General features: G+C 37.9%; 1 non-coding gene across 1 annotated transcript; it reads left to right on the forward strand.

Annotated features, from left to right (window-relative positions):
* Positions 1–17193: 17193 nt before the first annotated feature.
* On the forward strand, positions 17194–17300 carry LOC141722755 (small nucleolar RNA R71). Its single transcript, XR_012575759.1, has one exon. It is a non-coding gene; the product is annotated as a small nucleolar RNA R71 (small nucleolar RNA).
* Positions 17301–27532: the final 10232 nt, after the last annotated feature.

Below are 27532 nucleotides of genomic sequence, written 5' to 3' on the forward strand. Positions count from 1 at the left end.
TGAAACCATTCCAAGTTCATTTAGCAGTCTTGTAAAAGTAGCTTCACATAGTGGTTTTGTGAAGATATCTGCTAGTTGTTGATCTGTTGGAACAAAATGCAATTCCACTGTACCTTCCATCACATGTTCCCTTATGAAATGGTACCTAATGCTGATGTGCTTTGTCATTGAGTGTTGAACTGGATTTCCTGTCATAGAAATAGCACTTTGATTATCACAGTAAATAGGTATTTTAGAAAATTCTAACCCATAATCTAGTAACTGAGTCTTCATCCAATGAATCTGTGCACAACAGCTTCCTGCAGCAATATATTCTGCTTCTGCAGTTGATGTGGAAATTGATTTATGTTTCTTGCTAAACCAAGAAACCAATCTGCCTCCAAGAAATTGGCAGCTTCCACTAGTGTTTTTCCTGTCTATTTTGCATCCTGCAAAATCTGCATCTGAGTAACCTATTAGCTTAAAATCTGATTCCCTAGGATACCATAATCCTAGATCAGCTGTACCCTTAAGGTACTTGAAAATTCTTTTCACAGCTATTAGATGAGGTTCTCTTAAATCAGCCTGAAATCTTGCACAAAGACAGGTAACATACATGATATCTAGTCTACTTGCAGTTAAATAGAGTAGAGAACCAATCATACCTCTGTATTTAGTAATATCTATTGATGCTCCAGTATCTTTATCTAACTTGGTGGTAGTGGCCATGGGAGAACTGTCTTGCATTCCGAATTTCTTGAGTAAATTTCTGGTGTACTTGGATTGATTTATGAAAGTACCTTCTTCCGTTTGCTTGACTTGAAGTCCCAGAAAATAACTCAACCCTCCCATCATACTCATTTGATATCTTGACTGCATTAATTTGGAAAATCTTTCACAAAGTTTTGTATTTATAGAGCCAAAGACGATATCATCAAAATATATCTGTACCAAAAGTAAATCCTTTCCATGGTTGAGGTAGAATAAAGTTTTGTCAATTGTGCCTCTGAGAAATCCACTTTCCAGAAGAAATTGAGTCAGAGTCTCATAGCATGCTCTAGGAGCTTGCTTAAGGCCATGAAGTGCTTTGTCAAGCCTATAGACATAATTTGGAAATTTTGAATCTACAAAGCCTGGAGGTTGTTCAACATATACTTCTTCTTCCAATTCTCCGTTGAGAAAAGAACTTTTCACATTCATTTAAAAGACTTTAAACTTTTTTTGTGCAGCAAAAGCCAAAAAGATTCTTATGGCTTCCAATCTAGCAACTAGAGCAAATGTTTCATCATAGTCAATACCCTCCTGTTGAGAGTAACCTTTAGCAACCAGTCTTGCTTTATTCCTTGTTATTATGCCATCAATGTCAGTTTTGTTTCTGAACATCCATTTTGTACCAACAATGGATCTGTTCTTTGGTCTTGGCACTGAGGTCCAGACTTTATTTCTTTCAAATTCATTTAACTCTTCCTACATTGCTTGCACCCAATCAGCATCTTGAAGAGCTTCTTCCACTTTCTTTGGTTCAGTCTGAGATAGAAAGGAATGATAGAGACATTCATTTGTTGTTGTTGTTCTAGTTCTGACACCTGCTTCAGGATCTCCAATTATTAAGTCAGGTGTGTGTCATTTAGTCCACTTGCTTGCAGATGGAAGTTGATCTCTAGAACTGGATCCTCCCTCATGATTCATGCTATCTCCATCAGCATTTTCTGATGCTCCCTTTGAAGTTATGTTATCTGAGATTCCTGAATTTGAATTGGATCCTTCAGGAATTGAAGAATCAGAGTTTCCAGAATTGTCAGAATTTGGCTCATCAGCACTTGATGAATCAGAACTTGAAGAGCCAGTGACTGGTTCTGATTCTTCTTGAGAGTCTCGAGATGTGGTATGATCATTAGCTTTCTCCCCCTGAACTTGAAGCAGTTACCACAGTTTCAATGACATTAGAATTTAACCCATCAGAACTTATATGATCAGGATTTAGGTCATCAGAATTTAAAAAATCAGAATTTATATCTTCATTTTCAAATCTCAGCTGATCATGATCATTGAAATCTTCAAGACCAGTAATCCTTTTATCATCAAAAGATACATTGATAGATTCCATGACAACCCTTGTTCTTAAATTGTAGACTCTGAAGGCTTTTGTGAAAAGTGGATATCCAACAAAAATTCCTTCATCAGCTTTTAGATCAAATTTTGACAGCTGTTCAGGATGAGTCTTAAGAACAAAACACTTGCATTCAAATACATGAAAGTATTTCAGATTTGGCTTCTTTTTCTTCACCATCTCATATGGTGTCTTTCCATGCTTGTTGATAAGTGTTGCATTCTAAGTAAAACAAGCAGTATGCACAGCTTTAGCCCAAAAATAGGTTGGTAGCTTTGCTTCATCAAGCATAGTTCGTGCAGCTTCAATAAGAGTCATGTTCTTTCTTTCTACAACTCCATTCTGCTGTGGAGTTCCAGGTGCAGAAAATTCCTGCTTTATTCCATGCTCTTTGCATAACTCTTCCATGATTGAATTCTTGAACAGTACCATTATCACTTCTTATTACTTTAACAAAATCTTTGACTAACTTATCCAGCTGTCTGACATGATCAGTTAGAGTCGATGCGGTTTCATTCTTCTTGTGCAAGAAATATACTCAGGTGTATCTTGTGAACTCATCCACTATAACCATAACATATTTCTTCTTTGCAATAGACATGACATTGACTGGACCAAATAGATCAACATGTAGTAAGTGATAAGGCTCAAGAATTGAGAATTCAATTTTGCTCTTGAATGAAGATTTTCTTTGTTTTGCCTTTTGACATGAGTCACAAAGACCATGAGGAGCAAATATTGATTTTGGCAGTCCTCTCACAAGATCTTTCTTTACTAGCTCATTTATGTTGTTGAAATTTAAATGAGAGAGTCTCTTATGCCAATTCCAGCTTTCTTCAATTGATGCTCTGCTTAACAAACAGATTGCAGAACCATCAAAATTTGTTGAAAGTCTGGCTTCATATATGTTACCATATCTGTAACCTTTCAGAACCACTTTTCCTGTAGAATTACTTACAACTTCACAGTGTTCTTCAAAGAAATCCACATGATAACCTCTGTCACAGATTTGACTCACACTTAGCAGATTATGTTTAAGTCCTGAGACAAGAGCTACCGCTTCAATTATGACATTCCTAAGATTGATATTGCCATATCCCAGAGTCTTTCCCATGTTTCCATCTCCATAAGAAACTACTGGGCCATCTTTCTCCACAAAGTCTGATAGCAGGGCTTTATTTCCATTCATATGTCCTGAACATCCACTGTCCAAAACCAGGATGTTTTTCTTGTTGCCCTGCAATAAGGTTTTATACTAGAAGGAATTATACTAACTTTCTTTGAAGAAGGTTTTATTTCATAATAATCATAGTACAAACTATGATATTCCTTACATGTATAAATAGAATGCCATAAACTACCACAATAAAAATAAGGATTTTGTGGTTTAAACCTAACAGACTGACTCTTAACTCCTGATTTAGGAGGTAAAGAGTTTATATCTTTATTTTTCCTGCAAAAAGAAGCAAAGATGGTTAGAGTTTCCACAATTATAGTATATAATTATTACATTTATTCACACCTTCCTTTCCATTCCTATTTTTCCTAGCTTTCTTTACCTTGTTCACATTTTTAATCTCTTTCAACATATACTTAAGCTGCTTCTTTGTCATTAAGCCAATGTTCACCAAAGCTGGTTTATCCTGTTTTGATTTGTCAGAAGTTGACTTTTCTTTGACTTCTGTTTTAGAGTCTTTCATCTCTTCAGAATCAGACACAATAGTTTTTCAACAAATTTAACAGGATTTCCCTTTGGCTTTACAATCTGTTTGATAGAAACTGGCTTAATTGGCAAAGTCCCTTTCTCACTTTTACCATCTTTATAACCTTACCCCTCTTTCCAGTTTCCACTACTTAGAATATTCTGAGTTGTTTTTCCTGAGTTAGTCCAAGTCCTGATGATTTTTCTTTCTTTTTCTAATTCAGTTTTTAAATAATCATTATGTTTAAGCAATTCATTCTTAACATACACAGCATTATCTCTCTCTGTGTGAATAGTGTTCATCTTGACTAACTCTTCTTCAAGATAGCTATTTCTGTTTTTGTACTTTAAATTTTCAGATTTTAATCTTTCATTCTCTAAAGTCTGATCTCTATAGCTAATATAAATATTTTTCAGAAATAATCTCAACTCAGTAATATCTTCTATATCAAAAATAAGAGTTGATAGAGGTACCTCTAGTTTAGCAACATCAGAACTGTTATCAGCATTTGCGGTATTGTTCACTTCTTCTTCAGAATCTGAAGTGTCTGCCCAGTTTTTCTTCTTTGTGATAAGTGTCAGGCCTTTATCACCTTTTCTTTTCTTGCAATCAGGAGAGATGTGGCATCTTTCACCACAATTGTAGCATTTTACATTTGAGTTGTCTCCTCTGTCAGACTTTCCTCCTTTGCCTTCTGTCTTTCTGAACCCTTTCTTGTCAGAACTTCCACCTTTCCTGGAAAACTTCTTACCCTTTATGAATTTCTTGTAGGCTATCTTTGTGATACCGTTCACCATAAGAGCACACAGTTGCATTATCTCTTCATCAACATCCACTTCAGATAAATTTTCAGGTTCTGAATCATCATCAATAGAATCTGATGACTCTGAATCAGACTGTATGATGAGAGCCTTTCCTTTTGCCTTCTTAGAGATAATTGGGTTTTCTTCAGCCTTTAAAGCAACTGTCTTAGACTTCCCTCCATGCCTCTTCTTTCTTTGCTCAATCTCAAGTTCCTCAGTCTTGAGCATCCCATAGATTTCATCAAGAGACATATCAGCAAGTTCATAGTTGTCTCTTATTGTAGTAGCTTTCAAATCCCACTTTTCAGGAAGATCTAGTAGGAATTTCAGATTTGAATCTTCTTGATCATATTCCTTATCCACTATTGACAGATCATTCAATAGCTTTGTGAATCTGTCATATGTATCAGTTAGTGACTCATCAGATTTTGAGTCAAAGTGCTCATACTCATGTGTGAGTATTGTCTTCCTGTTCTTTTTGATGGCATTGGTTCCTTGACATCTCACTTCAAATACATCCCGGATTTCTTTTACATTCTTGCATGCAATCACCCTGTTTGACATGACATTGTCAAGTGCACTATGAAGCAAGTGTCTTACTTTTTCATCCTTTCCTAGTGAAGAGATGTCTTCAGTGGTGTATTCTCTCTTTTCTTTGGGAATCATCCTCTGTGGCTCATTCCCAAGTGCAGCAGAATACTTTGTGGGCTTGTGTGGACCATCATAATTCTGTCTAAATATTCTAGATCTGTAGCTTCCAGAAACATGGCCATCTTCACACTCCATACAGGGTACTCAGACACCTGAGCAAAGGAACCCTAATGGTTTCATACCTACTGATGTTTTGAATGGGTTGAACCTTTGCAGGTTCTTGAGGGTCTGGTATTTTTGCTTGATCAGACATGATTGATTATTTGTTTGGATCTTAACTGTTTGTAAGCTTCACAGATTGGCTTTGATACCACTTGTTAGGCCTCAATGATACTATAGAAGGGGGTTGAATATAGTATCTACAATCAATTCGATTATAAACACAAGTATGTAACAGAAAACAATTTTATTGAATATATCAACCTATGTTACAGTAGGTTTAATCTACTCTCTCGGTGATGTATGATATCACTAAGAGCTGCTAGGGTTACAATGAATAATATTCTCGTGAATGATAACACATATAGTGTAAACCCTAAGCTGTGTTTATATAGTACATAGTTACAAGATATCTTCTAATCGATATGAAATATATCTCTTCCTAAAATATATCAATCAGGTATTATCTTCTATAGTCCTTTAGTTGTCCAACTCTCCATGCTTATCTTTATTTTTTTAATCCAGACCATCTCCTGTAAATCAGCCGCTTTTCATCCCTGAAGTGTATCCGCACTTAAGTTCTGATATAAGTTCTGACGCCTTAAGTTCTGATAACTTTCTGTCTTCAGTAAGATCTGATTTCCAGTTAAGTTCTAATATTCTGATAATAAGTTCCGAAATTAAACAAATCAGATTAGACATGACATCACAAATATATCTAACAGGATGCTAAGAAGGAAAAATAAAAGAAAGAACAAGCTGCTATCTTGGCCAAGCTTCAAGCTGTAAAAACCACAACAGAACTTCTTGTACAACCAACTGTAATTACTAAACCTAAGGATCTGAAAATGCAAGAAGAATCATAGCAGAAAAGAAGATTTAGATACAAACTCCATTCCAAGAGGAAAGTGAACTTTAATTATGAGGAATTGGAAGACCAATTTCCCAAAAAGCCTACAACTATAACTCAGACATCAAAACCCTCAGTGGTATTTGAAGAATTCAAAGTGGTAGATCCAACAAGAAATATTCATGGTGAACCAATTGTTCCTAAGGATGAGCCAGTAGACTGGGATAGTTTACTAATTCATGAGCTAAATTTACCCATCTTCAAGAAAAAGAAGACAAAGACTAGAGCTAGAAAGAAAGTGAAGCTTGTATCTCTCAGATCCAAAGCTCTTACCAAATCCCAACCCACAGTCAACAAGAGAGATCTCATGTACATTTGTGATATCAAGGAATTTTCAGACCTGAATCTCTACTTGGATGAACTGGAAGAAGTTAGAGGAATTGATGCTTATAGACACTTTCCTGAAAGACTGGTATTTAAATACAAGGGAGGGAAAGAGATAACATGGTCTCTTCACAGGATTCTCCAAGAAAGCCAATATGTTCTGATTAAAGTCTATTCATCCTTCAAAAAGAACTTTGGATACAATGTGACTGCAAGAAGAATAGTTCCAAAGAGGATTGAGGAACTAAGGAGTATTAGAGCCAAAGATGCACTACCAAAAACTCTATCTATTCCCTTTCCAAGAAAAAAGAGTGCATCTAAGGCCCTATTGGCTGATGGAATTCATGGATGATAAAGGTGTTAAAAGATTCTTTAGATTGGAGGACCAATTGAGTATCTCTATCAACGAGACTCTTTTGGAAATGCAGGAAATGCTAAATCTCTCAGAAGCTGATGAACTTGAATTCCACAAACAACTTCAGAATCAAATTGAAGAAAGCAACAAAAGTCTTGGGAAGAAATCCAGACAATCAAGGAAATAGATCTATCTGCTCAGACTAGAGGAGCATCTTGATAACAATTGTGAGCAATTTCTTTGTGTACTTTGCATTATTCAACTTTCAGCAATTTGTAGCACTTATCAGTTTTATCTACTATTTTTCAATCTATATCTTTAGAATGTTTTGTTATCATCAAGTTTCTCTTAATTTATGGCTACAATTCCAGTAGACATAAATTGGGGGAGATTGTTAGGAATATATTGTGTACTTGATGATAAATTAAACAAAACACCTTAGTACATTTAACTTAGTGAATTTTGTAGCACCCGACGGATAATCAATTATAGTCCCGACGGATGATTCAATATAGTCCCGACAGATGACTAATTGATATCCACTGGGTGAGTAGCTTATGTAACAATAAGTACTGTAGCACATTTCTGCAAACAATTTTGTATAGATTCTGTAGCAGCTTATGAATCATATAGACCGTTAGTAGATGTGCAGAATAGGTTGATTAAATATAAATATAAGATATCTTGTAATTCTACACAAATGAAATGGAGTCAAGTGATAAATGGCTACCCGACGGATGATCAACAAAGCTACCCGATGGATGATCAACAAGGCTACCCGACGGATAACAAGCATGTACCCGACAGATGATCAATTCAAATATCTGTTGACAGTAACTACATAGTCACATGCGTCGAGTGTTTGCAAAAGGAATGTGGCAGCCTGTTTAGCAGGGTTTTGAGAACAAAGAAGCATTACCATTTCCATGCTATTATGAACATATTTAAAGATGCCGGAATAGAGTAGTGAAGCAGCATGGAGTTAGACTTGATAGGTTTTGTTTTGTTAGATATATTTGAAATGTCATGTCTAATCAGTTGTGTTTAGTTTTAGAACTTAATATCAGGACTTACTGGAAATCAGAACTTACTGAAGTCAGAACTTATATCAGAACTTAAGGTCGTCAGGATTTATATCAGGACTTAAGTGTGGGTAATTCAGATAAGGAATGCAGCTGATTTACAGGAGAGGATCTGGACTAAAAAAATAGAAGATATTGTTAGGGCGAAAACACGCGCTAATATTCACGCAAGTATACGCGTTCGCAAGTAATATAGAATACTTTCTAGTTCGTTCCCTCAGAGACTCAGACTAAATTATTGTCTAATTAAACTCACTCACCAATGTATGATTACTTCTCAATGTTAAGACACTAACACTTAAAATTGTTGATCTATAATTAACTACTTAATTAATCACTTAACTAACACTTCAATTTATCAATAATAAATAACTCATGAGATCACAACTTCATTATTACTTCATTCTATAGCCATTGTTATTACCTTTAGCTTGTGACAGTGATGATATTAATCGAATAACACGAAACTGATAAAAGCCAACTTTCATTGTACTAATACCATTCTACCAAGCATCCACAATTAAGATAGAAGTTGAATAGTCATCAATTATGTTGAGTTCCCATATGTCTACAGAAATTGACAACACAACCATTTAAGCACAAGTTATTCCTTTTGATTACATAGGGCAAATAAAACTGTTAGAGTTACCCACTAATCATGTACAACGTACATGAACCTATGCTAGCATGGCAAGTTCTAAATCTCAAGATCCACCGTCGCTTCACAAGAGATTACCACCCTATCTTATATGTTTGCGACGCACATAAGAAGAATACGCACAACCAATACTAGATAACATGCAATCATCACACACTAAAGTATTAAACAATTAACTAAAGAATTCCATAATAAATCCGTTGCAACCCCATGATCACGATTAGCCCATAATAGCACTTATCGTCATCATGGGTTCATATGAAATCATGATAAACAAACACAAGAAAATAATAACGAAGCTAATTATATTAAAACAGAGTACGTCACAAGAGTAAATAAGTTCAAAGCAAGAAAACTAGCATCCAACGTTACAACAAAACAAGAATCACAAGAATATATGCTTCCTCTTTGTTGCGGTGTGCTAAATCGGTCTTCTTCCTTATCTCTTTCGATCCTTGCGTAAAAACATAATCTTCTTCAATCCACACTTTGTGAAAACGTCTCAAATCTACTTAAATAATAGTCCAATAAAACTCAGATTATATAGAAGTGGAAACCAAACAGAAGTAGAAGTCCTAAAATAAACTGTCTTTTTTCCCGACCCTGCGCGGCCGCTCAGCTTTCCCGACCCTGCGCGGCCGCTCAGCATAGCTGAGCGGGCGCTCAGCTTGCTGCGCGGCCGCTCAGCAATGCTGAGCGCCCGCTCAGACCTCTACTGGAAAAATTCTGATTTCGCTCCGTTTCTTCGCCGTAATCTGCCCTTTTCTTTCCTCTCGCAATGGTGAACACATGCCAAGGCTTATTCTTGATGATTCCTCCCCCGAAATGCAACTAAAACCCTGAAATGCATAAACACTAGAAAAACGCATCAAATACACAAAATACTTGATTTCAAGACACCAATTTAAGCTATTTTAAGACGTTCTAAGTGGTATAAAATGCCACTTATCACACCCCCAAACTTAAATCGATGCTTGTCCTCAAGCGTCACAGACTCAAAAACAAATAAAAACATGCATGAATGCAATCTATATGAAAATGCAGCGATCCCCCTTACTACAATTAACCAACCAAATTGTCACATCTCAACGAATGCAGTTAGACAACTAAAGATCAATAAACTCATGCAAACGGACATACAGCCAGAAACGTGGTGTGTGCAAATGCTTAACAGATATGCTTCGGAACTAGACCAATTACTATGACTAGACTATCCTCAAGGTAATCCTATGATTATACAAAGAATAAAAAAATTCTAGGCACAAAGTGATATACAACACTACAAGAACTCTGGAGCTTACTACGGAATCGTGCTTTTTATTTACAACTCAAATGCTTATTTGACCGTGCAATGAGTGAGGTCCACAAAGACTTATACAATGATATCCATGTAATGAGCGTTAGGTTAGCGGATCCCAGACTCTAAAAGCCTTAGGTCACTAGGCACAAAGTCCCCTAAGAACTTAATAACTCGAATACCAAAGAGCCCACTCTTGATCAATTATGCAAATTTTTTTTTTTATAACTTCTGAACAAGTGCGTTTCGCTCCATCTTGCTCAACCCTAGACTACTCGCACCATATGTGAGCCGGCTACTAGCCATTTGACGCCTAGCCACAACTAGCAACAACTTCCATATTTTTTTCTCCAAATTTTTTTTCTTTTTCATGCCTTTATCACTAAGAACCTATAATCGAATTCTAAGCATAATAAGTAGATTGACCTTGAAAACAACCAAATCATAACAACAATCTAGCCCTTACGCATTCTCTAAGACTTAGTGGACTTACAATTGTTTCTAGCATGCATATCAACCTACACAACTTAATATCACTTTAATGCTATCACTACACTCGCATCAATATCACAATTCAGTCGATAAATCATTGCAAAAGGGATCATGGTAAATGCATGAGCTACATGATATTCATAAAAAAAACTATATGGCATAAATTATGCAACTATATGAACTAAACTATCATGAATATGCAACTAAATGACACACACACAATATTCCTTAACTACCACCCACAAACTAAAAATCTTCACTGTCCTTAGTGAAAGTAGTAGAAAGGAACACAGGGTATACCTACTCGGAGTCATCATCATCATCACCCTCAGTGGGTGGAGTATCAGGCGGCGGGTATGCAGAGTCCTCCCCAAAAACTGGCCACTAGATATCAGCTCCAAGGCCTCGAAAAGCAGTCCCTAACGCAAGGGTGAGCTCCTGAGCAAACCTGCTCTGCGTCTCATACATGGCATCCATCCGCCGTGAAAGCCTCCTATACTGGGCATCAACCATCCCAGCACCCTCCTGAGCTCTCGAAGAACCAGCCTCATCACGCCCTGGGCTAGCCATAGTAGCACCTCGTGCTGGACGCCCTCCTGGAAGACGATAACCCAGCCCATGCTCCTCAGGCTCACCACCGGTCCACTCCTGCATCCCATTCAGAGTTCCAGAATCAATCGGAGCTGCTGGCAACTGCAACTGCTCATGAGCCGGCCAGTTCACTCCCACTGCTCGGCATAGCTTAGTAACCGTAGATGCATAAGGGATGTTCATATGCTTCGCTCCCCTCAAAAACTTCAGAATTCCTTGGTAGATAAACTCACCAAGGTCCACATAGTATTCCTCATTCAGAATTCCCCACAACAACTGTGCTCTCTCAACTGTGACCTCGTGTGCATGCGAAGAAGGCAAAATATTAGCACAAATAAATGCATTCCATGCACGGGCATACCTGTTCATGGTGATCGCCGGAAAGTGACGATACTCATTAGTGCCGGTCCTGCAGGTCCAAACTGTACCCGATCGACAGAGAGTCGCATAAATCAAATCCAAGTCAAAATCCTCAGCAGTCTTTTCATTCCAGTTTTCCTCCTCGGGCTTCCTCTCTCACTGTCCAATCACACGGCGAATCGCCGCAGGATGATAATCAACCGTCAGCCCACGGACCACAGAAAACCCATTCTTTTCGGCCTTCGTGTTCGCGTAGAACTCGCGAACAACGCTCATCGGTACTGCTTTGGGTGACTCACAAAAAGCTATCCACCCCTTCTCTGCAATCATAGGCAGCAACTCACCATCCCTCCCCGATGGTAAAAACCCCCTCTCCTTCAGAATCGGCTTCCCCAACAGCCTAGTGTATTCCTCCTCCGCAGCTCTGTCAGTTAATCGAGGCCTTGCAGCAGTACCCCTCGATGAATCAGCAGTAGGAACTGTGCTGCTGTTGTCAATAGTGCGTGCTCTCTTGGGTGCCATTGATTCGTGAATAAAAGTGTGTAAGAACTGATTTTTGATGTTTGTGAGAGGGTTTAAGTGTAGGAAGTTTTGTGGGAGATATGTAGGATAGGTGTATGTATATATAGGGTGTGGATTAGATTAGGGTTTGGGAATTAAGGAGTAAAATGATGGAGTAGTGGGAACAAATCGTGGGTTTATGGCCTAAAAACAGTTTTTGTGTTTTTTTTTTCTTTTCTGGACTGAAAAAAAATTCTGGTACTCGACCCCTGAGCGGTCGCTCAGCAATGCTGAGCGGGCGCTCAGCAAAGCTGAGCAGGCGCTAGGGGGTCACTGGAAAAAAAAATTTTCAGCCCCTGTTTTCTGATTTTTTTGTGTTTTTGGATAGGTTATTAACTTCTAAGGGTTCCTGTAACAACAATTCATGGGTTGCCTTCCACGCAGCGCTTCTTTTTCGTCATTAGCTTGACGTTTCGTACCCTTCTCAAGTAGTCAACAAAATGGCACTAACCACTTCTCGGTTTGCCATGTCCCCATAGTAGTGCTTCAACCGCTGACCGTTAACCTTGAATGCTTGGTTCAGATCATTCTCAAAAATTTCCACCGCTCCATGTGGAAACACAGTTTTGACAATAAAAGGTCTAGACCACCTTGATTTCAACTTCCCAGGAAAAAGTCGGAGCCGAGAGTTGAATAAGAGAACTTGTTGCCCTGGCACAAATAACTTTGGATGTAGCTTCCTATCGTGCCACCTCTTCACCTTTTCCTTATACATTTTGTTATTTTCGTACGCTTGAAGTCGAAATTCATCAAGTTTATTAAGCTGAAGCATTCTTTTCTTACCAGCTGCATCTAAATCCAGGTTCAACTTCTTCAATGCCCAGTAGGCCTTATGCTCAAGCTCCGCAGGTAGATGACATCCCTTACCGTACACCAAATGAAACGGTGACATCCCAAGTGGAGTTTTGTATGCTATTCTGTAAGCCCAAACAGCTTCATCGAGCTTTAAAGACCAATCCTTCCTTGACGGACAAACAACCTTCTCTAGAATGCGCTTTATCTCTCTGTTAGACACTTTCGCTTGACCATTTGTTTGCGGATGATAGGCAGTAGCTACTCGATGATTCACATTATAACGCTGCATCATAGAAGTGAACTTACGGTTGCAAAAATGCGATCCTTCATCACTTATGATTACCCGAGGTGTTCCAAACCTTGTGAAAATTTGCTTATGAAGAAAATTTAGCACTGCCTTTGCATCATTTGTCGGTAAAGCTTTAACTTCGACCCATTTTGAGACATAATCGACTGCCAGCAAGATATACTGATTATTGCAAGATGAGATAAAAGGCCCCATGAAATCGATTCCCCATACATCAAAGACCTCAACTTCAAGCATCACATTTAATGGCATTTCATCCTTCCTTGACAAATTTCCCACTCTTTGGCAACGATCACACCTTAAAACAAACTGATGAGCATCCTTGAACAAAGTAGGCCAGAAAAAACCTGCTTGCAGAATACGAGCTGCCATTTTCTCACCACCATAGTGTCCACCATAAACCGTGGAATGGCAGTCTCGTAATATCCCCTCCGTCTCACACAACGGGATACATCTCCTGATGATCTGGTCAGCTCCCTGTCTAAACAAATATGGTTCATCCCACATATACCACTTCACCTCATGCAGAAACTTCTTCTTTTGAGCGGATGTCAAATTAGGAGGCATTATATTACTGACGAGATAGTTTACAATATCTGCAAACCATGGTTCTTCCTCCTGAATTGTAAACAACTGCTCATCCGGAAAAGATTCATTGATTAACGTCCTATCTTGTGAAGCAGAATCGGGATTCTCCAACCTAGAGAGATGGTCAGCTACTTGATTCTCCGTACCTTTTCTATCTTTAATCTCTAACTCAAATTCCTGAAGTAAAAGCACCCAACGAATGAGTCTCGGCTTCGAATCCTTCTTAGAAACCAGATAGCGAATAGCTGCATGATCAGTGAATACTGTTACTTTCGTATCAAGCAGATAAGATCGAAATTTCTCAAAACCAAAGACTATAGCCAACAGCTCCTTCTCAGTAGTGGTGTAGTTCAATTGGGCACCATTTAAAGTCTTACTCGCATAGTAGACCACATGGAAGATATTTTTCTTGCGTTGTCCCAGAACTGCACCTACCGCATAATCACTTGCATCACACATCATCTCAAACGATTCTGTCCAATCTGGTGCTGTAATAACTGGTGCAGTGATCAAACTCTTCTTGAGAGTCTCGAATGCTGCCAAACATTCATCATCAAATTTGAAAGGCACATCTTTCTCAAGCAAATTGCACAACGGCTTAGATATCTTTGAAAAGTCTTTGATGAATCACCGATAAAAACCCGCATGACCAGGAAAACTACGGATTCCTTTCACAGAATTAGGTGGGGGAAGATTTTCAATGACTCCCACCTTGGCCTTGTCCACCTCCAGACCCTTGCTAGAGACCTTATGTCCAAGGATAATGCCTTCATGCACCATAAAATGACATTTCTCCCAATTGAGCACCAAATTAGTTTCCACGCATCTTTTGAGTACGGCGCGCAGACTGTTCAAACATTCATCATATGAGTGTCCAAAGACGGAGAAGTCATCCATGAACACTTCGACGTTATTTCCAATCATGTCAGAGAATATAGCCATCATACATCTCTGAAAGGTGGCCGGGGCGCCACATAACCCAAACGAAACTCTGCGAAAAGCAAACGTGCCAAATGGACAAGTGAAGGTAGTCTTTTCCTGATCCTCTGGTGCAATACAAATCTGATTATACCCGGAATAACCATCCAGAAGACAAAAATACTCATGACCCGCCAATCTGTCAAGCATCTGATCAATAAATGGAAGAGGGAAGTGATCCTTCCTAGTGGCTTTGTTCAATTTTCTATAATCCATGCATACTCTCCATCCTGTAACTGTTCGAGTAGGGATGAGCTCATTCTTTTCATTTGTGACCACAGTGATACCTCCCTTCTTAGGTAAACATTGTACGGGGCTCACCCACGAGCTGTCAGAAATAGGATAAATGATGCCTGCATCTAGCCATTTCAGAATTTCTTTCTTCACCACCTCCTTTATGATGGGATTCAATCTTCGCTGCTGTTCCACAGTTGGCTTACTACCTTCCTCTAGCAGAATTTTATGCATACAATATGAAGGACTTATCCCCTTGATGTCTGCTATGGTCCATCCTATAGCCGATTTGAATTCTCTCAAAATCCTTAAGAGCTTGTCTTCTTCACTACCTGAAAGGTCAGATGAAATAATAACAGGTAACGTAGATGAATCACCTAAAAAGCATACCTCAAGTGCTCAGGTAATGGCTTGAGCTCCAAGGTAGGTGCTTCCTCTATTGATGGTTTGAGCTTCCCTTCAGCGTTCTTAAGGTCAGAAGTACCAAGAGATTCAAATGGTATGTCCAGCTTTCGCTTCCAGGGAGAAGCGTTCAGATATTGTAATTGCTCATTGCTATCTTCATCATCGCTGTCAAAATCCCCCACTAAGGCCTTTTCCAATGCATCAGACTTTAGCATGTGATCGAGTTCCGAAGTAACCGCAGAATCAATCACATCCAATTTTAAGCACTCCTCATCTTCTGTAGGGAATTTCATTGCCTTGAATACGTTGAAGGTCACATCCTGAACTTGGACCCGCATAGTAAGTTCCCCTTTTTGCACATCTATCAAGGTACGTCCAGTAGCCAATAAAGGCCTTCCCAAGATTATGGGAATCTTCTTATCTTCCTCAAAATCCAGAATAACAAAATCTGCTGGAAAAAAGAGCTTATCCACCTTGACGAGCACATCCTCAACTATGCCCCTTGGGTAAGTAATGGAACGGTCAGCCAATTGTAGTGACATGTATGTGGGTTTTGGATCAGGCAGATCCAGCTTTTTAAAGATCGATAACGGCATCAGATTAATGCTTGCTCCCAAATCATAAAGGCACTTGTCAAACGTCAGATTGCCAATTGTGCAAGGAATGGTGAAGCTTCCTGGATCTTTCAGTTTTGGTGGTAACTTTTGCTGCAGAACAGTGCTGCATTCTTCCGTGAGAGCAACGGTTTTAAGGTCATCCAGTTTCACCTTCCTTGAAAGAATAGTCTTCATAAACTTCGCATAACTAGGCATTTGTTCCAGAGCCTCCGCGAAAGGTATATTGATGTGAAGTTTCTTGAACACCTCCAGAAACTTCCCGAACTGTCTATCCAGCTTTTGTTGCTGCAATCTCTTAGGAAAAGGTGGTGGAGGATAGAGTTGTTTCTCCCCTGTATTAGCCTCAGGCAGAGTGTGTTCAACAGTAGTCTTCCTTGGTTCCGCCGCTTTCTCCTTTTGCTTAGATTCTTCACCTCTAATTTCAGCTTCTACTTCTTTTGCCTTTTCAGCATCAGCTACTTTTCCAGACCTTAAGGTAATAGCCTTGACTTGCTCTTTAGCTTCCTTCCTGCCTGGTACTTCCGTGTCACTGGGAAGAGTGTCAGGTTGACGATTGAGCACTGCATTGGCTAATTGACCGATTTGATTTTCCAAGGTCTTGATGGAAACCGCCTGACTCTTGCACAACAGCTTAAGTTCCTCAAAATCAGCACTAGTAGGTGCAGCTGCACTTCCCTGTTGAGGATATGATTGCCTTGTAGCATACTGTTGTGGTTGCTGGAATCCAGGTGGGTTAAACTGTTTACTCACTCCTTGCTGATATGGTGGTTGAATAGCATTCTGATTATTCCCCCAGCTGAAATTTGGATGATTTCTGTTGTTAGGATGATAGGTCGCTGGCACAGGCTGCTATTTTCGCTGATAATTATTCACATACTGAACAGATTCGTTGACAAGAGAACACTGATCCATAGCATGAGAACCTGCACAAAGCTCACAAACCATAGCTATTTGATTCACTCCATACGTAGCCAGAGAATCAACCTTCATTGATAGCGCTTGGAGCTGGGCTGCAATAGCGGTGGCTGCATCAACTTCCAGAATACCTGCTACCTTGCCTGACGTTATCCTCTGAGTTGGGTTTTGATGCTCATTTGCAGCCATCGTCTCTATAAGATTATATGCCTCAGTATAGCTTTTAGCCCATAAGGCGCCTCCAGCTACTGCATCGAGCATGGGCCGAGATTGGGCCCCCAAACCATTATAGAAACCAGTGATCACCATCCAATCCGGCATTCCATGATGTGGACATTTTCTCAACATTTCCTTGTAGCGTTCCCAAGCCTCGCACATAGATTCTGTAGGTTTCTGCGCAAACTGAGTAAGAGCACTCCTCATAGCAGCAGTCTTTGCCATCGGATAAAACTTCACCAGAAACTTTTGCGCAAGATCTTGCCACGTAGTGATGGACCCAGCTGGTTCAGAATGTAACCAGTCTTTAGCCTTGTCCCTCAGTGAGAATGGGAAAAGCCTCAACTTAATAGCCTCATCAGTCACGCCATTATACTTAAAAGTGCTGCAGATCTCGACAAAATTTCTTATGTGCATATTGGGGTCTTCAGTTGCCGCTCCTCCAAAAGAAACAGAATTCTGTACCATCTGAATAGTGCCCGGCTTGATTTCAAAGGTGTTAGCTTGAATAGCCGGATGAAGGATGCTTGACTGAATGTCATCAATTTTAGGCCGAGAAAAATCCATAAGAGCTGGATCAGCTTGAACAATACGATCTCCCATGTTTACTGGTTCTTTCTGCTCAGTTCCTGAATCCGAATCCTCAAAATCTAACTTCTCCGGAATATCAAGAACTTCGTTTGTCTCCTCAGCTGTATCTAAAGTCCTCTTGCGAGCACGAGAACGAGTTTGCATAAACGCTTGCTAAAGTACCTGAAACACAACCGAAAAAAAATAAGTAACTACTACGTCCTAATCACTGATAACTAATGACCAATGATGGTAAGTACATAAACTAAACAAATACGCCGAGTCCCCGGCAGCGGCGCCAAAAACTTGTTAGGGCGAAAACACGCGCTAATATTCACGCAAGTATACGCGTTCGCAAGTAATATAGAATACTTTCTAGTTCGTTCCCTCAGAGACTCAGACTAAATTATTGTCTAATTAAACTCACTCACCAATGTATGATTACTTCTCAATGTTAAGACACTAACACTTAAAATTGTTGATCTATAATTAACTACTTAATTAATCACTTAACTAACACTTTAATTTATCAATAATAAAACACTCATGAGATCACAACTTCATTATTACTTCATTCTATAGCCATTGTTATTACCTTTAGCTTGTGACAGTGATGATATTAATCGAATAACACGAAACTGATAAAAGCCAACTTTCATTGTACTAATACCATTCTACCAAGCATCCACAATTAAGATAGAAGTTGAATAGTCATCAATTATGTTGAGTTCCCATATGTCTACAGAAATTGACAACACAACCATTTAAGCACAAGTTATTCCTTTTGATTACATAGGGCAAATAAAACTGTTAGAGTTACCCACTAATCATGTACAACGTACATGAACCTATGCTAGCATGGCAAGTTCTAAATCTCAAGATCCACCGTCGCTTCACAAGAGATTAACACCCTATCTTATATGTTCGCGACGCACATAAGACGAATACGTACAACCAATACTAGATAACATGCAATCATCACACACTAAAGTATTAAACAATTAACTAAAGAATTCCATAATAAATCTGTTGCAACCCCATGATCACGATTAGCCCATAATAGCACTTATCGTCATCATGGGTTCATATGAAATCATGATAAACAAACACAAGAAAATAATAACTAAGCTAATTATATTAAAACAGAGTACGTCACAAGAGTAAATAAGTTCAAAGCAAGAAAACTAGAATCCAACGTTACAACAAAACAAGAATCACAAGAATATATGCTTCCTCTTCGTTGCGGTGTGCTAAATCGGTCTTCTTCCTTATCTCTTTCGATCCTTGCGTAAAAACACAATCTTCTTCAATCCACACTTTGTGAAAACGTCTCAAATCTACTTAAATAATAGTCCCATAAAACTCAGATTACGTAGAAGTGGAAACCAAACAGAAGTAGAAGTCCTAAAATAAACTGTCTTTTTTCCCGACCCTGCGCGGCCGCTCAGCATAGCTGAGCGGGCGCTTAGCTTGCTGCGCGGCCGCTCAGCAATGCTGAGCGGGCGCTCAGACCTCTACTGGAAAAATTCTGATTTCGCTCCGTTTCTTCGCCGTAATCTGCCCTTTTCTTTCCTCTCGCAATGGTGAACACATGCCAAGGCTTATTCTTGATGATTCCTCCCCCGAAATGCAACTAAAACCCTGAAATGCATAAACACTAGAAAAACGCATCAAATACACAAAATACTTGATTTCAAGACACCAATTTAAGCCATTTTAAGACGTTCTAAGTGGTATAAAATGCCACTTATCAGATATGCATGAAGAGTTGGACAGCTAGAAGACTTGTAGAAGATAATATCTAATTAATATATTTTAGGAGACAGAATTATATTCCATATCAATTAGAAGATATCTTGTAACTGTGTACTATATAAACACAGCTTAGGGTTTACACTATAAGTGTTATCATTCACGAGAACATTATATATTGTAACCTAGCAGCCTTAGTGATATTGTTCATCACTGAGAGAGTAGTTTAACCTACTTTGTAACAGAGCTTATTATATTGAATAACTTGATTACTATTACATACTTGTGCTCTAAATCGATTTGATTGTATAAACACTATATTCAACCCCCTTCTATAGTGTTGTGTGACCTAACAAGTGGTATCAGAGCCTCTCTGTTGATTTAAAAACAGTGAGATCCAGTTTACAATCATGTCTAAAGAAACATAAATCCACCAAAGCCCACCAAAACTCAAGATACTCAAAACAATCAAACTCACAGACGATATGAGAGTATTAGGGTTCCCATACTGAGAGCATCTGAGTATCCTATATGGAAGGTAAAGATGGATATGTTTCTTGAAGCCACAGATCCAGAATACCTTGATAGAATTAATGATGGACCATATAAGCCTACTAAGCTTTCTATTGCAGGTGCTGATCAACCTACAAAGATGATACCAAAGGAGAAAAGTGAGTACACAACTAAAGACATCTCATCTATTGCCAAGGATGCAAGGGTAATGCATCTGCTGCATAGTGCAATTGACAATGTCATGTCAAACAGGGTAATTGGATGCAAGAATGCAAAGGAGATATGGGATGCTTTCGACACAAGATACCAGGGAACTAATGCAATGAAAAAGAACAAGAAAACTATAATCACACAAGAGTATGAGCACTTTGACTCAAAAGCTGATGAGTCATTGACTGATTTATATGACAGGTTTGCCAAACTCTTGAATGATCTGTTACTGGTGGACAAGGAATATGATCTTAAAGATTCAAATCTAAAATTCCTTTTAGCTCCTCCTGAAAATAGGGATTTGAAGTCTACTACCATAAGAGACAACCATGACCTTGCTGAAACTACTCTTGATGAAATTTATGGTATGCTCAAGACTCATGAACTTGAGATGGATCAAAGGAGCGAAAGACATGGAAGAAAGTCAAAGACAGTTGCTCTTAAAGCTGAGAAAAAATCTCCTAAAGGGTTGTCTCAAAGAGGGGCAAAGGAAAGGCTCTCATATACAGTCTGATTCAGAGTCATCATATTCTGATGATGATGATTCAGAATCTGAAAATTTATCTGAAGTGGATGTTGATGCAGAGATGATGCAACTGTGTGCTCTTTTGGTGGAAGGTATAAAAAAGACAGCCTACAAGAAATTTAGAAAGGGCAAGAAGTTTTCAAGGAAAGGCGGAAGTTCTAAAAAAAAGGGGTTCAGAAAGTCTGAAGGGAAAGGAGGAAAATCTGATAGAGGAGACAACTCAAATGTCAAATGCTACAATTATGGTGAAAGAGGCCACATCTCTCCTGACAGCAAGAAAGAAAAAGGTGATAAAGGCCAGGCACTTATCACAAAGAAGAAAAACTGGGCAGACACTTCAGATTCTGAAGATGAGGTGAACTATGCCTTAATGGAAAATGCTGACAGCAGTTCTGATGCTGCTGAATTGAAGGTACCTCAATCAACTCTTACTTTTCATACTGATGATATTTCTGAGCTAAGATTATATCTGAAAAGCATGTTCATCAATTTTAGAGATCAGACTTTAACAAATGAAATATTAACATCTGAAAGTCTTGCTCTTAGAAACAGAAATGACTACTTAGAAAAAGAGTTAGTTATGTTCCATCAAACTCAGAAAGAAAGAGATGAGGCTTTGTATGTTAGAGATGAAGTGCTAAAATTGAATAAATCTTTTAAATCTGAACTAGAAAAGGAAAAGGAGATAATCAAAACTTGGACTAACTCTGGAAGAACAACTCAGAAAATCTTAGAAAATGAAAATTGGAAAGAAGGTCTAGGTTACCTAGATGATAAAGAAGAAAAGGAAACTGTGTCATCTAAACCAAACTTCACCAAGAAAGCTGAAAAGCCTAAAGTTAATCCTGTTAAATTTGTAGCAAAAACTGATGTGTCTGATTCTAAAAAGATGAAAGACTCTAAGACAGAAGTCAAAGAAAAGTCGACTTCTGACAAATTAAAACAGGATAAACCAGCTGAAGTAAACATAGGTTTAATGACAAAGAAGCAGCTTAAGCATAAGCTGAAAGAGATTAGAAATGTGAACAAGGTATAGGAAGCTAGGAAAAATAGAAATGGAAAGGAAGGTGTGAATAAAAACAATAATTATATGCCTGTTCCTAATGCTCCTAGAAAGAAATTCTATAACCGTGGGAACTCTAACCATCTTGCTTCTTTTTGCAGGAAAAATAAAGATATAAACTTTTTACCTCCTAGATCAGGAGTTAAGAGTCAGTCTGTTAGGTTTAAACCACAAAATCCTTGTTTTTATTGTGGTAGTTTATGGCATTCTATTTATACTTGTAAAGAATATCATAGTTTGTACTATGATTATTATCAAATAAAACCTTCTTTGAAGAAAGTTAGTGTAATTCCTTCTAGTGTAAATTCTGATACAAAGTCTGATATAAAGTCTGATAAGAAGCATGTTAGCATAAACTCTGAAACTAAATCCGCTGCAAATGCTAACAAACTTAAAAAGTCCAAAGGATCCAAGCAAGTTTGGGTCCTTAAAACTAACTAATAGTGGTCTTTGTGATTGCAGGGCAATAGGAAAAACATCCTAGTTCTGGACAGTGGATGTTTAGGACATATGACTGGAAATAAAGCCCTGCTATCAGACTTTATGGAGAAAGGTGGCCCAGGAGTTTCTTATGGAGATGGAAACATGGGAAAGACTCTGGGATATGGCAATATCAATCTTGGGAATGTCTTAATTGAATCAGTAGCTCTTGTCTCAGGATTTAAACACAATTTTGGCTAAGTGTGAGTCAAATCTGTGACAGAGGTTATCATGTGGATTTCTTTGAAGAACACTGTGAAGTTGTAAGTAATTCTACACGCAAAGTGGTTCTGAAAGGATACAGACATGGTAACATATATGAATCCAAACGTTTAACAAGTTCTGATGGTTCTGTAATCTGTCTGTTAAGCAGAGCATCAATTGAAGAAAGCTGGAATTGGCACAAGAGACTCTCTCATTTAAATTTCAACAACATAAATAAGCTAGTAAAGAAAGATCTTGTGAGAGGACTGACAAAATCAGTATTTGCTCCTGATGGTCTTTGTGACTCATGTCAAAAGGCAAAACAAAGAAAATCTTCATTCAAGAGTAAAACTTAATCCTCAATTCTTGAGCCTTATCACTTACTGCATGTTGATCTATTTGGTCCATTCAATGTCATGTCCATTGCAAAGAAGAAATATGCTATGGTTATAGTGGATGAGTTCACAAGATACACTTAGGTGTATTTTTTGCACAAGAAGAATGAAACTGCATCTACTCTAACTGATCATGTCAGACAGCTGGATAAGTTGGTCAAAGATTCTGTTAAAATAATAAGAAGTGATAATGGTACTGAGTTCAAGAATTCAATCATGGAAGAGTTCTGCAAAGAGCATGAAATAAAGCAGGAATTTTCTGCACCTGGAACTCCACAGCAGAATAGAGTTGTAGAAAGAAAGAACAGGACTCTTATTGAAGTTGCACGAACTATGCTTGATAAAGCAAAGCTACCAACCTATTTTTGGGCTGAAGCTGTACAGAATGCTTGTTTTATACAGAATGCTACACTCATAAATAAGCATGGAAAAACACCATATGAGATGGTGAAGAAAAAGAAGCCAAATCTGAAATACTTTCATGTATTTGGATGTAAGTGTTTTGTTCTTAAGACTCATCTTAAACAGCTGTCAAGATTTGATCTAAAAGTTGATGAAGGAATTTTTGTTGGATATCCACTTTCCACAAAAGCCTTCAGAGTCTACAATTTGAGAACAAGGGTTATCATGGAATCTATCAATGTATCTTTTGATGATAAAAAGATTACTGGAATTGAAGATTTCAATGATCATGATCAGCTGAGATTTAAAAATTAAGATTTTAATTCTGATACTGTAAATTCTGATGACCTAAATCTTGATCCTGTAAGTTATGACGGGTTAAATTCTAATGTCATTGAAACTGTGGTAACTACTCCAAGGGAAAATGCACCTGTTCAGGGGGAGCAAGCTGATGAACATACCACATCTCAAGACTCTCAAGAAGCATCAGAACCTATCACTGGTTATTCAAGTTCTGATGAACCAAATTCTGACAATTCTGGAAACTCTCATTCTTCAATTCCTGAAAGATCCAACTCAAATTCTGAAATTTCAGAGAGCATAACTCTAAGGGGAGCATCAGAAAATGCTGATGGAGACAGCATGGATCATGGGGGAGGATCCAGTTCTATAGATCAACTTTTCTCTGCAAGGAAGTGGACTAAAGCACATACACCTGACTTAATAATTGGAGATCCTGAAGCAGGTGTCAGAACTAGAACTGCGACATCAAATGAATCTCTCTATCATTCCTTTCTATCTCAGACTGAACCAAAGAAAGTGGAAGAAGTTCTTCAAGATGCTGATTGGGTGCAAGCAATACAGGAAGGGTTAAATGAATTTAAAAGAAATAAAGTCTGGATCCTAGTGCCAAGACCAAAGAACAGATCCATTGTTGGCACAAAATGGGAGTTTAGAAACAAAACTGGCAGTGATGGCATAATTACAAAAAACAAAGCTGGTTGCTAAAGGTTACTCTCAATAGGAGGGTATTGACTATGATTAAACATTTGCTCCAGTTGCTAGATTGGAAGCCATAAGAATCTTTTTGGCTTATGTTGCTCACAAGAAGTTTAAAGTCTTTCAAATGGATGTAAAAAGTGCTTTTCTTAATGGAGAATTGGAAGAAGAGGTATATATTGAACAACCTCCAGGCTTTATAGATCCAAAAATTCCAAATCATGTCTACAGGCTTGACAAAGCACTTTATGGCCTTAAGCAAGCTCCAAGAGCATGGTATGAGACTTTAGCTCAATTTCTTCTGGAAAGTGGATTTACCAGAGGCACAATTGATAAAACTCTATTCTACCTCAACCATGGAAAGGACTTACTTTTGGTACAGATATATGTTGATGATATCATCTTTGGTTCTATAAATTCCAAACTCTGTGAAAGGTTTGCAAAGCTAATACAGTCAAGATATCAAATGAGTATGATGGGAGAACTTAGCTATTTTCTGGGACTTCAAGTCAAGCAAAATGAAGAAGGTACTTTCATAAATCAATCCAAGTACACCAGAAATTTACTCAAGAAATTTGAAATACAAGATTGTTTAACTACATCCACGCCCATGGCCACTGCAACCAAGTTAGATAAAGATACTGGAGCATCAGTAGATATTACTAACTATAGAGGTATGATTGGCACTTTACTCTATTTAACTGCAAGTAGACCTGATATCATGTATGTTACATATCTTTGTGCAAGATTTCAGGTTGATCCAAGAGAACCTCATCTAATAGCTGTGAAAAGAATTTTCAAGTACCTAAAGGGTACAGCTGATCTAGGATTGTGGTATCCTAGGGAATCAGATTTTAAGCTAATAGTTTACTCAGATGCAGATTTTGCAGGATGCAAAATAGACAGGAAAAGCACAAGTGGAAGCTGCCAATTTCTTGGAGGCAGATTGGTTTCTTGGTTTAGCAAGAAACAAAAATCAATTTCCATATCAACTGCAGAAGCAAAACATATTGTTGCAGGAAGCTGTTGTGCACAGATTCTTTGGATGAAGAATCAGTTACTGGACTATGGGTTAGAATATTGTAAAATACCCATTTACTGTGATAATCAAAGTGCTATTGCTATGACAGGTAATCCAGTTCAACACTCAATGACAAAGCACATCAGCATTAGGTACCATTTTATAAGGGAACATGTGATGAAAGGTACAGTGGAATTGCATTTTGTTCCAACAGATCAACAACTAGCAGATATCTTCACAAAACCACAATGTGAAGTTACTTTTACAAGACTTGTAAATGAACTTGGAATGGTTTCAGGTTCTTTCTCAAAAACTGTTTAGTTTTTGTTCTCATGCATCAAACTTTATGATCAGTGTTTATAAATTGTCTTATCTCCATGTAAACTGTGCTTAAATTGTAACATATTAAATACTAATAGTTATCTGATGTGATTCCATATACTCTGATAGTGTTTTGAATGTTCTGTGACTATTCAATCCAATGAGGATTATTTGTTAGATGCTGACTTAGTAGTCTTTAACAAACTATATATTCCATGTTTGAATTAGTTATTTATGTAGAAATCCATAACACAAGCAAACTCTGATTTTGATCTTATTCAAATTTACTTATTGTATCTTATTACTAAGTCACAAACTAGATTATTGTTTCATATATGTCAAATTATGATGTCAGTAAATCATAAGGATGAACTACATGCTTGATAAGCCTCACTTATCTGAAGAAAACAAAAGAAAAGAAAAATTGAAGTCAGGTACTCCTTTGAGATCTAGAGGAAATATGTGAAAGGGAAGACCCAAGTGCATTATTGGTATTAAGTTATATGCATTAGAAAAGCAAATAAATTTTTCTTGGTGACTTTTCACATTCTCTGATTACTGGAGAAATACTTTGATAATAGCATAAATTCTGATAGCAGTTGTGACTCATTTACACTGAGAAGCCACTGTAAAAAGAATGTCAAAAGATGCATAAAATGAGCATAAACAGTTGAGGTGGACTCTTGCATAAATTTATTCTATAGTAGACTTCAAAATTAAAGACAGATTTTAAGTTGTTTTATTAGTTATGCCCTATTTCTAAGATATATGAAGTTTATCGGACTTTAATCTTTATTTGATCATTTGCAAATACACACACTCTCACTCCATATGAATGATGAAAATTACTGTGGTGATTAAGTTGTTTTTGATAAACAGTTAAGTATTATTTGCATAAATTCTGAGGACAAGTTCTGATGAAAGTTCTGATGATTAAACTCTGAAGAAACCAGTCAGTATTTGTGTGAAGAATCATAGATACAGTCATTCACTTTTTGAGTACAGAAGCCATATTCTGATGACCGTTAAATTCTAATAATAGTCAAGTTCTGATGCAAATCCTGATGGAAACTCTGATGTTTACGTGGCATTATTTAATTACTTGGCTTATTTTTAGTATTTAATGTAACAGTTATATTTTGCCAGAAAATAATTAAGTGAGATAAAAACACTGATAATCATTTGGTTTATGGGTTGCATGTTTCTTTTGGTAACAACATGTGAGCAATAATTACTGCACGTTTACCGTGCCCACTCATTATTTTTTGACCGTTTCCATGCTGCCAGGTTAAAAGGTCTGTTCTGCTTCACAAAAATGACCGTTGTCACGTGGAGTGTATAAATAAGAGAGTTAAAATATTTTACAATCTTTTACCTACTATTCTTATTTTCTAATCTCTCTTATTCTCTCTCACTCTCTAATATTCTCTAAAGCTATTTCTTACAGGCATTTTATCAAACACCTTTCGTACACACAACTTTCACTTAATTTCTTACAGAAATGGCACCCAAGGACATCATCTTTAATGGAGCCAAGTTCGTCCATAATAACTACATGGCTATTCTCAGCAAGGATGATGCTTCATCAGATCTTCATTTCATCCAAGACTTTTTTGCTCGTAGTGAGATTGGGTATGCTTTCACCCAACCATAATTACTCTCAGGAACTCAAATACTGGAGTTTTGAAGGAGTGGAGTTTATGATGATAGTGGTGAAGCGGAGTCCCCAAGTATCATTTTCACAACAGGGGAGGATGAGCATCTGGTAACATTGTCAACAGTTCGACAGGCTTTGCACTTACCAGAAAATTGCACTTTCAATGCTCAGATTGAGGAGCCACTTCTACAGGTTATGATGGCCAATCTTGGCTATGAGAAAAGTCTGTCCAAGATGGGACAGCTGAAGAGGCCATACATCATAAAGGAGTGGAGCTACTTCTTTGACTGCATCACCAGAGCTTTTGCCAACAAATGCTCCAACTTTGA

Source organism: Apium graveolens, chromosome 4 (assembly GCF_009905375.1).
Source record: "Apium graveolens cultivar Ventura chromosome 4, ASM990537v1, whole genome shotgun sequence".
In the NCBI taxonomy this organism is placed as follows: Eukaryota; Viridiplantae; Streptophyta; class Magnoliopsida; order Apiales; family Apiaceae; genus Apium; species Apium graveolens.